The 16657-nt window shown below is 46.3% G+C and overlaps 1 protein-coding gene across 1 annotated transcript in view; it reads left to right on the plus strand.

The window, feature by feature from the left end:
- Positions 1 to 977: 977 nt before the first annotated feature.
- The window catches only part of LOC115092766 (disintegrin and metalloproteinase domain-containing protein 9-like), a 653043-nt gene continuing 637363 nt past the window's right edge, over positions 978 to 16657 (plus strand). The window contains exon 1 of the mRNA XM_029604070.1: positions 978 to 1035. The gene's annotated coding sequence lies outside the window, so the exon portion shown is untranslated. The remainder of the gene's footprint in view (positions 1036 to 16657) is intronic.

The following is a 16657-nucleotide window of genomic DNA, read 5'->3' on the forward strand; positions in this document are numbered from 1 at the left end:
CATAAAAGAAGACTTGCATGACCATTCTACCGATTGTTCTACTGCTGGTATCGCTTTTCTTGTATATTTCCTCATGCTTGTGGCAATGCATGTCTTTGCAATAAAAATGATTTTGCAAAAAAAAACAAAAAACTCTTCACCCCAATATGGACACTAAGGCCTGGATTTTCTAAGGTCGCTGTCCTTAGAGAATCCAGCGGTAGCGGGGGATGGGCCTGTGAAATCCGGCAGCGATCGCACCTCCGTGGTGCGATCGCTGCCGGCTTTCGCACCCAATAGCGTCTTCGTAAAAGGTGGTGCTATTAGGCGTGCTACTGGCAGTGAAAAATTTCGCCGCCAGCAAAGTTGCTGCCGCATCTGCCCTGACGACGCCCCGACTCCTCTTCTTCTGGGGCCGAATCCATCCCTTTTCGCATGCGATACACTACGAAAATGACCCTCTTAGTTCCTCAAACAAAAGTCTATTGGATGTTCTCTCCCTACGGCTTGTCACCTCGATAAAACCAGGGAATGTACTTTCTCGACTGCTGGTTCCATGCTATGGAACTCCCTCCCTCTGGAAGTAAGGTCTATCACCGATTATAAATTCTTTAAGAAAGCTCTCAAAACCTACCTCTTTCAAAAGTCATATAGCTTACCCAGTTGACCTTGTGTTACTGACTTTGAGTCTTGCAATTTTTGATTCAGCCTTCTGTGGCATAAGATTGTATGTTCCTATATGTTTCACTGATGCAAGTCTTGTTTTAGATTTATTATGAATGTACCTCTATACCCTGCCCTAAATCCTGGAAAGGCAGATAATAAATGTTTTAAATAAAAATAAATAAATATGATTTAACAAATACAGTAAAACATCTAAAATAGTTTAGCACTGTCTAAGAAAATGGTTTAAATTACTATGCTTTTGGAAAATTCATGGTTTGGCTATATGAGACTAAGATTTAATTTTGTTTTTATCTATAGTATATACATACAAACAAAAATATTTCTGTGATACAAAGAGAAGTTCTTCAAGTTATCAACCTTGCTGATGCTGTAAGTTACTTTTTTGACTATTTAATTTAAAGTTATTGCTAATGAAGTTTTTTCTTTAGCTTATTTTACAGAGAAAAACTGTTTAGCAACATTCCGCATTCTTTGTTTACATCGGTTTTTTTTCTATTTTCTTTGGCAACTGCCAATAAAAAAAAAGGTGATTGAAGCTGAGACTTAACTAGATGTTGAAACTAGTATTTTCTAAGATTGTAGTGGAAGGCTATAAGAATGGTTTCCTTCTTCAACTGTTTTCATTGGAGCTCTAAAACTGTAGACTGTAACTTAAATGGTATAGTCATTTCCTTTCTAGTTAAACTGATTGGTTGGAACATTTCATTACTTAGAAATACATTGATTCTAGATAGCATATATTGTATTTGCTGCAAACTGCAATTCATGTTGCTGCTGTTCTTATTAGGTCTTGAAAACTGATTACCAAAGTATAGCACCTAGTATATTTATACAACCTATTTGTTCCTGGACATCTGCAAGCATCTATAGCTCTGCAGCTAATCTGCACAGAGTCCCTGTCAACAGACAGCCAGTCAGTAGTTTTGCCTTTATACCACTATATTTTCTCATATGATAGTTAGAGGGTCCTAAAAGGAAGCCCAAGTCTTTAAAAAATGTTTCCAATGATATGGGACACAGGAGGGGAAATTGAGGAATCAGAATGGAGTATTCATAGGGCTTACTTTTCAAAGAGACTTGCACAATAAAATCTGTTTTTATGCATATAAGTGGCAGTTTTAAAGTAACCCTATATACCCCTTCCCTTAAATGTGCTCACCACACTTCCACCAGAGAAAGAGCCCTATCAATTGCAGGCCCCTCCCTCTGGAACACTATGCCACTTGAGTTCTGACTAGAACCATGCATTCGGAAATTCAAAACAGGGGTTAAAACATGGCTCTTTAAAATGGCCTACCCTGACTCGGATCCTATGTAGTCCCCCTGCTCCCCCTACTCCTTCAGAGAAAGAGCCCTTGTCATTACCATAGTCATAGCCTTTTCCTTTATTGCTTTAATTGTACTCTGATTTGTCTCCCATATCTCTGCACCTCCTTATATACCCCCTTTCATACTCCTTATATACAATATATAATTATATATATTGTGTATATATATATATATATATATATATATATATATATATATATATATTGTATACAATAGTTTTATGTATCAGGTTGTTATAATTGTAAACCGGAGTGAAGGCTACTCTGCTCTACCTCGGTATATAAAAAAATGCTAAATAAATAAATAAATAACAAAATTATATACCCTAGGGGTGTGCATTCGTTTTCACCGTATTGGCGATCCGCAACGTATATTACACTATTCGTAGTATTCGTGGGGAAGCGAAACGTATCGCGATTCCCCACGAATACACGAATCTTCCCCGAATTATACGGCCACCTAAATAAAAATTTAAACAAATCCCCACCCTCCTGAACCCCCCCAAGACTTACCAAAATTCCCTGGTGGTCCAGCGGGGGGTTCAGAAGCCATCCCCTGCACTCACACCCTCGGTGCCGGTTTCATCATGGCGCCGATAGCCTTTGTCACAGGGCCTACCGGTGCCATTGGTCAGCCCCTGTCACATGGCCATCGGCGCCATCTTGTGCTCCTACCATGTGACAGGGGCTGACCAATGGCACCGGTAGCCCCTGTGACATAGTATGGGCAAAGGCTATCGGTGCCATTTTGAGTACTGGCATCGGACGGCCGGAGTGCAGGAGGTCGCTCCGGGACCCCCAGGGACTTTTGGCCAGCTTGGGGGGGGGCCTCCTGACCCCCACAAGACTTGCCAAAAGTCCAGCGGGGGTCCGGGAGCGACCTCCTGCACGCCGGCCATCCGTCCGATGCCAGTACTCAAAATGGCGCCGATCGCCTTTGCCCTCACTAAGTCACAGGGACCGATAGAGTCCCTGCCTGAACAATTCCAAGACCAACTACAAACCCTTGTAAACAAAGGATTTGAGGCGGGAAAACATGAGATTCGCAAATCTTATGATATATTCAACACATCTACCAGAGTGTCTGCAGCTGCTATTTCGGCAAGACGGTGGGCCTGGCTCAAATCTTCTGACCTTCGCCCAGAAGTGCAAGACCGGTTGTCTAACCTTCAATGTGAGGAGATAATCTGTTTGGTGAACAGATCCAATGAATGGTGGCTGAATTAAAAGACCATCATGAGATCCTTAAACAGCTCTCTTCGATGCCTTCTGACTTCTCCTCCAGACAACCCTTCAAGAAGGACTCTAAGAAGTAGTTCTACCATCCAAGGAAGGCTTATCCACCACCATCAAGGTCCTGTACTACCAGACCTTATCAAAAGCCTCAGCCTCGCCAAGCCTGAAAACAAAAACCGCAAGCAGCTCCCCACCCAGGACCTGCTTCAGGTTTTTGACTTCTGCTTGGAGAGCAGCAGCCAGATTCCTCTGTTAAGCATACCAGGGGGAGGTCGATTGTGCCACTTTCACAACATGTGGCAGTCAATCACAACCGACCAATGGGTATTGGCAATCATTGCTCAGGGTTACCATCTAAACTTTCTCACCCTGCCACTGGACTCCCCACCTCTGCAGACGTGGGGGATGTCCGACCACTCCATTCTTCTGGATCAGGAGGTATTCCTCCTTTTCCAGTCAAGAGCAATAGAACCCGTCCCGCACTCGCAGCAAGGCCTAGGGTTCTATTCCCAGTACTTTCTGATCCCCAAAATATCGGGAGGTGTTCTTCCAATTCTGGACCTACGTGCTCTCACTTTTCCCGCTGGACCTCCAGCGGGAAAAGTTCAAGATGATAACCTTGGGATCGCTTCTACCTCTTCTGCAAAGAGGAGACTGGCTCTGCTGTCTGGACCTCCAGGACGCATACACCCACATTGCGATAACTCCAACTCATTGCAAGTACCTCAGGTTTTTAGTAGGCCCCAAGCACTATCAATACCGAGTGCTTTCGTTCGGCCTGGCGTCTGCACCACGAGTCTTTACAAAATGCCTCGTAGTTGTCGCAGCTTTCCTCAGGAAAGAAGGTGTTCATGTCTACCCCTATCTGGATGACTGGTTAATCAGGGTCCCAACACAGAAAGCTGCTCGGTCGTCCCTCGATTTGACTCTACACACTCTAATTTCACTGGGATTTCTCGTCAATTATGGAAAATCCTATTTAGTCCCACTCAAACCTTGTCGTTCATTGGGGCAGACTTGGACACCTTGCAGGCAAAAGCCTTTCTACCGCAACAACGAGCGCTAACACTCGTATCTCTTGCTCATCAGTTGCAGTCTCAGTATACAGCAACAGCTCGCCAATTCCTCATCCTTCTGGGACATATGGCGTCCTCAGTCCGTGTTACACCAATGGCCCGCCTGGCCATGAGACTCATGCATTGGACTCTGAGGTCAAAATGGATTCAAGCTGTTCAGCCTCTGTCGACCATTGTCCACATCACCAACTCACTCCGTCTGTCTCTCGCCTAGTGGAAAGATCAGTTCAATCTCCTCCAGGGACTGCACTTCCAATTGCCAGATGCTCAAGTCATTCTCACCACCGACGCTTCCAACCTCGGGTGGGGAGCCAACGTGGACGATTTACAGACACAAGGGTCTTGGTCTCCAGAGGAAGCCAAACATCAAATAAATTTCCTGGAACTTCGAGCAATGCGATATGCTCTCAGGGCTTTTCAGGATCACCTATCAAATCAGGTCATCCTGATTCAGACAGACAACCAGGTGGCCATGTGGTACATTAACAAGCAGGGAGGCACAGGCTCCTTTCTTCTGAGTCAGGAAGCTGCGCATATTTGGGCAGAAGCTCTCTCCCACTCGATGACCTCAAGGCCACCTACTTGCCGGGAGTGGAAAATGTTCTGGCAGACAAGCTAAGTCACGTCTTCCAACCGCACGAGTGGTCTCTCAACCCCTTGGTAGCGACCTCAATCTTCCGACAATGGGGATATCCTCAGACAGACCTCTTTGCATCCCCTCAGAACCACAAAGTGGACAACTTCTGCTCCCTCATTCGGAGCGCGCACTCTCAGCCCAGAGATGCATTCTCCCTCTCGTGGGCAACCGATCTGCTCTATGCATTCCCTCCACTTCATCTTCTCTTGAAGACTCTCGTGAAGCTACGTCAGGACAAGGGAACCATGATCCTGATAGCACCTCACTGGTTTCCCACACTCCAGGATCTCTCCATCTGCAGGCACATTCCCTTGGGAACAGACCCGCTTCTTATCACTCAAAACGCCAGTGCCTACGCCATCCCAATCTTCAGGCCTTGTCTCTGACGGCATGGATGTTGAAAGGTTAATCCTTCAACCACTTAACCTTTCAGATTCGGTTTCCCGTGTCTTGATTGCTTCACGGAAGCCTCCCACAAGAAAATCTTACTCCTATAAATGGAAAAGGTACACATCATGGTGCACCTCTCAGTCCCTTGATCCCTTTTCCTGTCTAATCCCAAGGTTTTTGGACTATCTCTGGCATCTGTCAGTCAGGTCTCAATTGTTAACACCAAAAGCACACACAAAACTTTCCTTGGTCAAAGTTTTATCTCTCAGAATTTTTTATTTCAACACGGTGACTCCTTTCATTGAAACACAGTATTCAACAGCAGTCCCCAACACGGACCTGTGTTTCGCCAGTCCGGCTGCGTCGGGGGGATATTTTAACAACAAAATCTGTAAAGAGAAAAGAATTCAAAGCTGACCAATACATAACTTGTAGGCCAAACGAGGACAGATTACAATACAATACCCTTCGCCACAAACCTGTGCCATGAAAAGTCTTAGATGTATTCAGGAGCACGAAGTATGGTCCCAGGTAGCAGAATTTAATCCCAAACAGGATGTTTTGGCGCGAAAACATGCCGGTCACAGACACAACCCATTAACCAATCACCCATCACTGCCCATGATGTCACACTTAGACTCAAATAAAATAATGCCATTCGAGCTCAGCATTAAGCCCTTTAGGAGCCACTGTATCCAAAATGTAAATCCATTTTTGCTCCCTTTTAATAAGAAATGTGGAAAAGTCACCTCCTCCAGCCAGAGGCAAAATCACATCTATAACAAAAAATTGTAACTCAGCCACTGAGTGCAGTGTCTGTATCCAATGAGCTACCAACGGAGCTTTATCTCTTCCCATCTTAATGTTGGATTTATGCTCTATAATGCGGGTTTAAATTTTCGTGATGTTTTCCCAACATATAATTCTTTACATGGACACATTATGACATATACTACTACTTGAGAATCACAATCTGAATTATCATACAGAACAAAGGATTTCCCAGTGACCGGATGTACAAACTCGGACAGTACCCGGGGGAGATCCATTTGGATTTGGGGTGCACCAGAGACATATCCTGAGTGGGAGGGGAATCCAAAAAGAATGCCTTTTTTTGTAGCAGGACACTACACACAAGAGAGGTTTACATATCGTCCAGGCACTAATGTGCGAGACAAGATAGTACACTCATGTTTTTTGCAGCAGGACACTACACGCAAGAGAGGTTTACATAAACCATGTGATCATTGTTCAGTTTGCAAAAACACTTTTGTACTGTCCGAGTTTGTACATCCGGTCACTGGGAAATCCTTTGTTCTGTATGGTAATTCAGATTGTGATTCTCAAGTAGTAGTATATGTCATAATGTGTCCATGTAAAAAATTATATGTTGGGAAAACATCACGAAAATTTAAACCCGCATTATAGAGCATAAATCCAACATTAAGATGGGAAGAGATAAAGCTCCGTTGGTGTCCTGCTACAAAAAAAGGCATTCTTTTTGGATTCCCCTCTCACTCAGGATATGTCTCTGGTGCACCCCAAATCCAAATGGATCTCCCCCGGGTCCATTTGATCCTGCTTTAGTCATGTTTGAAAGATTAGTACATTCAGATATAACAGCTAGGGATGTGCAGCCAAAAAATTTTCGTTGCATTTGTGATACCTATTCGTCGGGGATCATTTCCGTTGCATTCGGATGTATGGCGCCCCGATACGTTGATATGTGAATTTGTTTTCCAGTTCCCATTAAAGTCAATGGGGGAAGGATTTCCAGCTTATTTTTGTCTGCAGAATTGGGGTTTTATTATCAATTGTGATGAAACTTCTGGGGAGCAATCATCACAACAACAAAAGAGCTCCAAGGTACTTAGACTGTGGCAAAGTGGCACCAAAGTGGCATGAATAGCCTAAGGCACTGTAAAGGTGCAAAGGGATACCAGAAATGGCAAAAGTGCAGCGAGAGTGTCAAAAACACACCACAGCTTCAATAGAGAGCACTGATAACAGATGCATGAACCCTCGAAGGCAGCACGACAGGCAAAGCAGCAAGACAAGTGGCATTGACATCCTACAGCACAATGAAGGGGGAACATAGCAAGCAGAAAGACTAGCACCAACACACTGAGGAACCATGATAGTGGCAATAACACCACAAGGAGTTAAGTGAGTCATCTGGTAATTGGCAGCAAGGCAGAGTGGCAGAAAGTTGATAGGGGCAAGACAGGCTGGCAGAGCCGAGGTAGTCAGGTCCCTGTGGTTTGATAAGGGAAAGACAAGGAGGCAAGACAAGACGAGGCTCAGCATGTGGTGGGACTGTCAACTGGGCATACTATGCGCCCGCCCCATCTTGAAAGAGTGACCAGGGAGTCTAACACGAGTGCTAGGACCTGAAACATGATGAACTATGCCTGGGTGGATTTGAGCATCTGCGGGTGCCGATTTTGGTGGTAGTAACAAATATTGAAACAAGAGCCAGGGGAGAGTTCCCTTTCCTTTGCACAGGAAAGGGCTCCCTAGAATGGGTTCACCCCTAAACAGCGGTTCAACATGGGTCAGAGGGTAGAAACAGGCAGGCTATACCCGGGGAGAGTTCCCTTTCCTTTGCGCAGGAAAGGGCTCGCCCCTAAACAGTGGTTCAACATGGGTCAGAGGATAGATAAAGGCAGGCTACACACCGGACCCCGAGGGACTTTAGTGTGAGAATATCCTTGACAAAAGACAGGGAGGCCGGAAAGCAGTCAGAGTACTGCTTGGCATAAAAAGAGGCTGATTTCAAAATGGAACAGCGGTTCAACATGGGTCAGAGGGTAGAAACAGGCAGGCTACACCCAGGGAGAGTGCCCTTTCCTTTGCGCAGGAAAGGGCTCCCTAGAATGGGTTCGCCCCTAAAGTTGGGGGTTTCCATTGGGGTCCAGTGGGCTCTCGCTAGTCTTTTAAAATCAGGCTGGCTGCACCCGGGATCCCCAGGGACTGTAGTGTGAGAATATCCTTGACAAAAGACAGGTAGGCCGGAAAGCAGTCAGAGTACTGCTTGTCATAGAAAGAGGCTGATTTAAAAATGGAACAGCGGTTCAACATGGGTCAGAGGTTAGAAACAGGCAGGCTAGGCTACACCCGGAGAGAGTTCCCTTTCCTTTGCGCAGGAAAGGGCTCCCTAGAATCGGTTCGCTCCTAAACAGCGGTTCAACATGGGTCAGAGGGTTGATACAGGCAGGCTACACACAGGACCCCAAGGGACTTTAGTGTGAGAATATCCTTGACAAAAGACAGGTAGGCCAGAGAGCAGTCAGAGTACTGCTTGGCATACAAAGAGGCTGGTTTCAAAATGGAAGAAACGACCGGAGGTAAAACACTAATAAAATGGACTTCACCAAGTGAAGTAAATTCCCAAATGCCAGTTGTTGTGTTAGTAAAAACAGAGGCTTTGAAGAACTTTACTATTCCGAAGCTAAGAAGAAGTACTAATAAAGTGAGCTTGGCACCTTGCAACACAGATAGAAGACAGTACATACAGATGAATTATACTTTAGAAGAATCAAGATTTGATATGTGCTATGATCTGTACTCTTCCTGACATTTTTGTGATATGAAACCTGAATATACAAACGAGAGTTTTCAAGGCTGAGGCGGATGAGGGTGCATGTGAACAGGGGTTCATCATCGTTCAACAGATCCTAAGAGATAGGCTGCAACACCGGGGAGACTTCCCTTTCCTAAGAGCAGGAAAGGGCTTCCTTGGAATGGGTTGGTCCCTAGAGTGCAGCACGAGCCTTCAAAGCGTGGCAACATGGAGCAGGGTGCCATGTGAACAGCAGTTCAACATGGGTCAACAGCAGTCGAGGACAGATGTCAATCCCACCTAGGGACATAAGGCCTGGACAGACAGGCAGAGCAGTTCAGGACAGAGGTCAATCCCAGCTAGGGACATAAGGCCTGGACAGACAGGCACAGCAATTGAGGTTAAACCCTTGTAGGGATATAAAGCCTGGACGGACAGGCAAAGCATTCAAGGTCAAACAATTGTAGGAACATAAGGCCTGGACGGACAGGCAGAGCAGTCAAGGACAAAGGTCAATCCCAGCTAGGGACATAAGGCTTGGACAGACAGGCACAGCAATCGAGGATAAACCCTTGTAGGGACATAAGGCCTGGATGGATAGGCAGAACAATTGAGGTCAAACACTTGTAGGAACATAAGGCCTGGATGAACAGGCAGAGCAGTCAAGGTCAAACACTTGTAGGAACATAAGGCCTGGACGAACAGGCAAAGCATTCGAGGTCAAACACTTGTAGGAACATAAGGCCTGGACGGACAGGCAGAGCAGTCGAGGATAGAGGTCAATCCCAGCTAGGGACATAAGGCCTGGACAGACAGGCACAGCAATCGAGGTTAAACCCTTGTAGGGACATAAGGCCTGGATGGACAGGCAGAGCAATTGAGGTCAAAATCTTGTAGGAACATAAGGCCTGGACGGACAGGCAGAGCAGTCGAGGACAGAGGTCAATCCCAGCTAGGGACATAAGGCCTGGACAGACAGGCACAGCAATCGAGGTTAAACCCTTGTAGGGACATAAGGCCTGGATGGACAGCAGAGCAGTCGAGGACAAAGGTTAATCCAAGCTAGGGACATAAGGCCTGGACGGACAGGCACAGCAATCGAAGTTAAACCCTTTTAGGAACATAAGACCTGGATGGACAGGCAGGGCAGTCGAGGACAGAGGTCAATCCCAGCTAGGGACATAAGGCCTGGACAGACAGGCACAACAATCAAGGTTAAACCCTTGTAGGGACATAAGGCCTGGATGGACAGGCAGAGCAATCGAGGTCAAACACTTATAGGAACATAAGGCCTGGATGGGCAGGCAGAGCAGTCGAGGACAGAGGTCAAGCCCAGCTAGGGACATAAGGCCTGAACAGACAGGCACAGCAATCAAGGTTAAACCCTTGTAGGGACATAAGGCCTGGTCAGGCAGGCAGAGCAGTCGAGGACAGAGGTCAATCCCAGCTAGGAACATAAGGCCTGGACAGACAGGCACAGCAATCGAGGTTAAACCCTTGTAGGGACATAAGGCCTGGACGAACAGGCAGAACAGTCGAGGTCAAACACTTGTAGGAACATAAAGCCTGGATGAACAGGCAGAGCAATCGAGGTCAAACACTTGTAGGAACATAAGGCCTGGATGAACAGGCAAAGCATTCGAGGTCAAACACTTGTAGGAACATAAGGCCTGGACAGACAGGCACAGCAATCGAGGTTAAACCCTTGTAGGGACATAAGGTCTGGACGGACAGGCAGAGCAATTGAGGTCAAACACTTGTAGGAACATAAGGCCTGGATGGACAGGCACAGCAGGTTTTTCTTCTTTATTTATTTATCTTGCTATTTTTAAACGTTTCCAGTATTTCATAGTCGAGTACACTCAGGTACTGTTGGTATTTCCCTATCCCCAGAGGGCTTACAATCCATGTCAAACCCTTGTAGGAACATAAGGCCTGGACAGTTGACGATCAGGCACAACATTTGAGGTCAGGTACATGTGCTGCAGTGCTTATATTATCTGGAGCATAGGAGGCAGTTGAATCTGCTGCAAGGCTTTGAATAGCTTTTATTCCTCTTGCCATTCACAGGGAAAATTTGGAAACCCAAGCAAAGGCAGGTTTACTTTCAAAAACACTAGCATTTCCATTAACTGGTGCCAGCCTTGAGCGGTGAGGGCTCATGATATCCCCTGTCATTGAAAAGACATGTTCACTGGGCACACTGGTTGGTGGACATGACAGATATTGCTGAGCCACTTTGGCTAGGTGTGGCCAGACAGTGGACTTGTGTGCCCAATATGCCAGTGGATCTGTCTGCATGTTCTCTATCTGCTCTGAGAGATACCGTGTCACTGACAGCTGTGCTGATATCTCCTTTGCTTGGGCGGGCTCAGAGTCACTCATGCCAGCTGCTATCTCTCTCACCCATTGCACAAAAGATGAATCTTTATGGGCAACGTGCCTTGGGCATTCTGACATGGAGGAGGAGGTGGTACTATCTGTCGCTGACACAGTGCTGCTTCTGCTTGGGCTAGCAGCACAACTCTCTGAAGTGTCCGCTGTTTCCACCTCTGCTTGAAGCCTAATCTGTCTGTGCTTATGGCGCTCCTGTTCACGTACTTTAGCTAACAGCAGGTCCTTCACCAATATGAGACAATCGTACTGTAGGGCGAGTTTCCCTTTCACACGGGGATCACAGACTGTGGTGAGCATGTATGTGCGCATTCACGTTCCAGTCCGGAACCTAAGATCGTTTGGGCAAGCACTATTAACAATTCCATCACCTAAATTAGCTCATTTGGGTTCAGTGAGAGAGAGGTCACTGTCCTTGGCTGGACCAAAGCTGTGGAATTCCTTACCGGTCGAAATTCGCTTGGAGGAAAATATTAACAGCTTTAAGAAGCAGATAAAGACCTGGTTATTTGAACAGGCTTTTAATCAAGCCAACTGACCATCTACTTCAGTGCCATATATTGGATGAGGGATTAGAAGGAGAAATAATATAGAAAGGGTTTAGATGGGGAATAAGGGTATAAAGAAGGGTAGGAGCAAGGTAGAGACAGCTAGGGAAAAGGAAGGGGGATTAATATGGAAGGGCTATTTTTAAGAATTGTTTTTTATTAATATTATTATATTTTTAAGTGTTTTTAACTCCAATGTTGAAGTAATATGTATTTTAGCCTAACATTTTAGTAAAAAATAATGTAAATTCTATAGAGATAAGTTCATTATATGTGTATTTTGAATTTTGCTACTGCCTTGATATTAATTTGAAAGTTGGTATATAAAGCTGAATAAATAAATAAATAAATAAATAAATGTGTTCTGTTCTGTTCAAGGCCTTAATCTCTCTTTCACCTGCTGCTGCAAAACGTCCAGACAATGCGGCACCTCAACTGACATTCCCTCTTCCTGTTTAAAGGCCTCCAAACGTTCATCCAGGAGATTAACTATAGGGATGATGTCAGCCAAGGTGGCACTTCTGGAACTCAGCTCCTCCGTGACATCCTTGAAGGGCTGCAGGGGACCTGGAGGGGACCTTGTAATTTGGAAGTACGACCTTCAGAAAACACTTGAAACCCACATTCGCCACTAACTGCAAGGGCTGGTCATCAAGGGCAATCATTTCCCCAATGGTCCTGGTTACAACCTTTGAGGCTGCCTGCCTCCTACCCCGGGATAGCGTTATCGCACTCCACCCCATTTCCTCCATGGTGGATTGTCGCTTCTGCCACATGTCAGGGGGTTGCTGGCATGCCACCTGACTGCTAGAAGGGGATGAGGGTGTGGGCTGACTCTGCTGCTTTCCTACCACTGCACACTGCTTGGAAAGGGTCCCCCGACTGGTACTGCCACCATCCCCCTTCCAAGCAGTTGCCAGAGAATGTGGTTCGTGCAGTTAGTATAGCTGTGTTTAAAAAAGGATTGGATAAGTTCTTGGAGGAGAAGTCCATTACCTGCTATTAAGTTCACTTAGAGAATAGCCACTGCCATTAGCAATGGTTACATGGAATAGACTTAGTTTTTGGGTACTTGCCAGGTTCTTATGGCCTGGATTGGCCACTGTTGGAAACAGGATGCTGGGCTTGATGGACCCTTGGTCTGACCCAGTATGGCATTTTCTTATGTTCTTATGTGTTGCCTCTTCATATGATGGTTCATGCATAATGTGGGTCTTCCGTCACTAAAGTGGCTCCAGGTCGGAGGTGTCTTTCGTGATCCTCCCCTCTCTAACACCTTGGGGGTGGATGCTGGCACTGGAGCTGAGGTAGTGGGTGCACCCTGAGAAGCAATGCCAGGGGGGGGGGGCCTCAGTCACCCTCTGTGCCTGTGCTGACTGTTCTTCCTCCTCCTCCTTCTCCTCAGCACTTTCATCTCTCCCCTGCTACACTGAAGTGGAAGCTAAGACAGGACTAACTGATCCTACCGAATATTTTTCACCTATTACTTCTTCCATTTCTAATGAGAATCCCACACAAGAAGATTCTTCATCTGAATCTGAAGCAAACAGTTAAGTGTTAGTCGAGACTTCTGTCCCCCTGCTGCTTTTGGGTGTCTACATTTTGTCTGGCATGACTCTTCCTCCCCTTCCCTCACCTCCAAAGCTACAGGGCCAGAAACATGTGGTGGTGATGGCGATGCATCATGGTCAGATTTCATTTTTTTCGGGATGGAATTGCCAGCCCCTACAAAGACTTTCGATTGCAACAGGTGCCTTTTTAACTGTACTGGTGGTGTTGCACTAGTGTCTTTTGAGTTGCCTCCTCTGCCAGTCCCAATCACTCGACTACATCTATCTTTCCCTGACATTATGGATTTAATGTCACTGAGTAGTGCCTACCACTGCCCACTGTCATGGTGCCTGGCTGTGCACTAATGTGCGTGTGGCATGCACACAGAAGCTGCTTGTTTGTAAGCACAAAAGAGGCAGCCTCCCTGGGCACTTGACTGCACAGATCCAACCAATAGTTCGGTTCAGTCTGTTAAAAATATCCACTGCCCACTGTCACGATGCTTGGCTGTGCACTAATGTGTGTGGCGTGCACACAGAAGCTGCTTGCTTGTAAGCACAAAAGAGGCAGCCTCCCTGGGCACTTGACTGCACAGATCCAACCAATAGTTCGGTTCAGTCTGTTAAAAATATCCACTGCCCACTGTCACGCTGTCTGGCTGTGCACTAATGTGTGTGGTATGCACACAGAAGCTGCTTGCTTGTAAGCACAAAAGAGGCAGACTCCAGGGGCAATTGACTGCACAGACCCACCCAATAGTTAAGTTCAGTCTGTTAAACTAACCACTACCCACTGAAGCCCAGTGACAGAGAGACTTAGTGACTTGAATTAAAAAAAAAATCAGTTTAAAAAAGCTGGAATTTTTTTTTTTTTTAATAATATGTCTCTCCCAGACAGCCACAACACCCTAATGGTGGTGGTGAATGCTAGCTGCTTCTCTCCCTGGCACAGCTTCTCTTCTCAGTGAGCTCACCTAAATAAACAGCTTGAAAGAAACAGTACTAGCTGGCCCTGGCACTGCAGCAAACTAAAGAATAATTAGCTTTTTCTTTCCTTAACTAGGTTATGTCTCAGTGCAGCCTCCTCTTACACCCAGCCCACCTTCCCACAGCATCGCTGGAAATAAAGTGCGTGGCTCCTCGTGCTGATGTTTATATAGTGCTGGCTCATCAGTAAAATCGACAGAGAGCACTGAATGACAGCGCGATTGGCTGCATTCAGTGCATGTCACAAAATTTCAGCGCGGATACGCTGCATTCCGGTATCCATGCCGACCTGTCCGACCCTTTCCTGTGAGTCACTGTGATTCACAGGAAAGGGTCAGACAGGTCGGCATGGATACCGGAATGTAGGGCATGGGCGCTGCCATTTTGTGAAAATCATAGGTAGCTAATAGCTAATGGGGGCGAAGAAAAGCGCGCGCCGCGGGGCGCACCAAATTAAATGGATAATAAGTTAATACGTGGGGAGTCGTGATGCATTTCACCTCCCCACGTATTTAACGGATATGACAAGATACGTTACGGATCGTCAATACGGCGAAAACGAATGCACACCCCTAATAACAGCTCTACAACGTAATAGGAGATATACATACTACAACCTTATTAGAGAAGAGAGTAATGCATTGACTTCGTTGAGACAGGATCCCAAGATCACAATAAAACCCGCTGATAAGGGGAGAGGGATAGTGGTATTGAACACTAGTGAATATGAATTAGAAGTAGGTCGTCAACTGAGTGATGCTTGTTTTACAAACGGTTGCCACATGATCCCACAAAAGAATTACAGAATAGGATAAAAGGGACAGGATTTAAAATATATTACATTAAAAGAATCATAATTTTTGATAGTGGAATATCCCATCATTCCAGTATTTTACATAGTCCAAAAGATCCATAAAACGTTGGTGAATCCCCCAGGACGCCCTATAGTCTCTGGGATTGGTTCAGTGCTTGAGCCGCTGTCCAAGTTTGTGGATGTGTTTTTGAAACCTTTTGTGCCACTCATCAAATCTTATGTAAGAGACTCTTCCCACCTGATTACACTATTATCTAATGTTTGTTTGCTGACCAACTCATGTTTCTTGGTTACATTGGATATAACATCCCTATATACTAGAGATGTGAATCGTGTGCCAGATCGTCTTAACGATCAGATTCGGCTGGGGGGGAAAAAATCTGATCGTTAAGATATGTGAATTGGAATAGTTTCCGATTCCAATTCACATCGCTAATTTTTTTTTTAGGGAGGCCCGCGCCGCTAAAAAAAAACAAACCCCACCCGACCCTTTAAATCGACCCCCCCCCCAAACCTTTTAAAATTACCTGGTGGTCCAGGGGGGCCTCAGGGGGCCTCGGGGAGAGATCCAGGGGGGCCTCGGGGAGAGGAGAGATCCAGGGGGGCCTCGGGCAGAGATTTCCCGTTCCCAGGCATCAGCTGTTCTAAAAAAAAAAATGGCGCGATGCCCCTTTGCCCTTACCATGTGACAGGGTATCCGTGCCATTGGCCGGCCCCTGTCACATGGTAGGAGCACTGGATGGCCGGCGCCATCTTTAAAGATGGCGCCGGCCATCTTTACTCATCAGCCCCTAACAGGGGCCGGCCAATGGCACGGATACCCTGTCACATGGTAAGGGCAAAGGGGCATCGGCACCGTTTTTTTTTAGAACAGCTGATGCCTGGGAACGGGAAATCTCTGCCCGAGGCCCCCCTGGATCTCTCCTCTCCCCGAGGCCCCCCTGGATCTCTCCCCGAGGCCCCCCTGGACCACCAGGTAATTTTAAAAGGTTTTGGGGGGGGGTCGATTTAAAGGGTCGAGTGGGTTTTTTTTTTAGCGGCGCGGGCCTCCCTAAAAAAAAAGGGTCGGGAGGGTCGGGGAGGCTAAGGGGGGTCGATTTAAAGGGTCGAGTGGGGTTTTTTTTTTATCGGGCCATTGGCGCCATTTTAATTAGTGGCAGCCAAAATGGCGCCGATGGCCCGAGAGCAGGAGATCGCGCCGGGACCCCCCCACTGGACCACCAGGTAACATTTTGGGGGGGTTCGGGAGGGTGGGGGAGGGTAAGGAATTGGTTTTAAAGGGTCGGGGTGGGTTTAGGGGTTGTTTTGGTGTGCCGGTTTTCCCGCCCTCCCCCAAATAATTCCCGTGCCCTATTTAACGATACAATACAAATGCCCCTGACGATAAATCGGGGGCATTTATATTGTATCGTGCACTCTAACGATTTTGGACGATTTTAAAATTATCTGACGATAATTTTAATTGTTCA

Source organism: Rhinatrema bivittatum, chromosome 5 (genome assembly GCF_901001135.1).
Source record: "Rhinatrema bivittatum chromosome 5, aRhiBiv1.1, whole genome shotgun sequence".
Taxonomy (NCBI): domain Eukaryota; kingdom Metazoa; phylum Chordata; class Amphibia; order Gymnophiona; family Rhinatrematidae; genus Rhinatrema; species Rhinatrema bivittatum.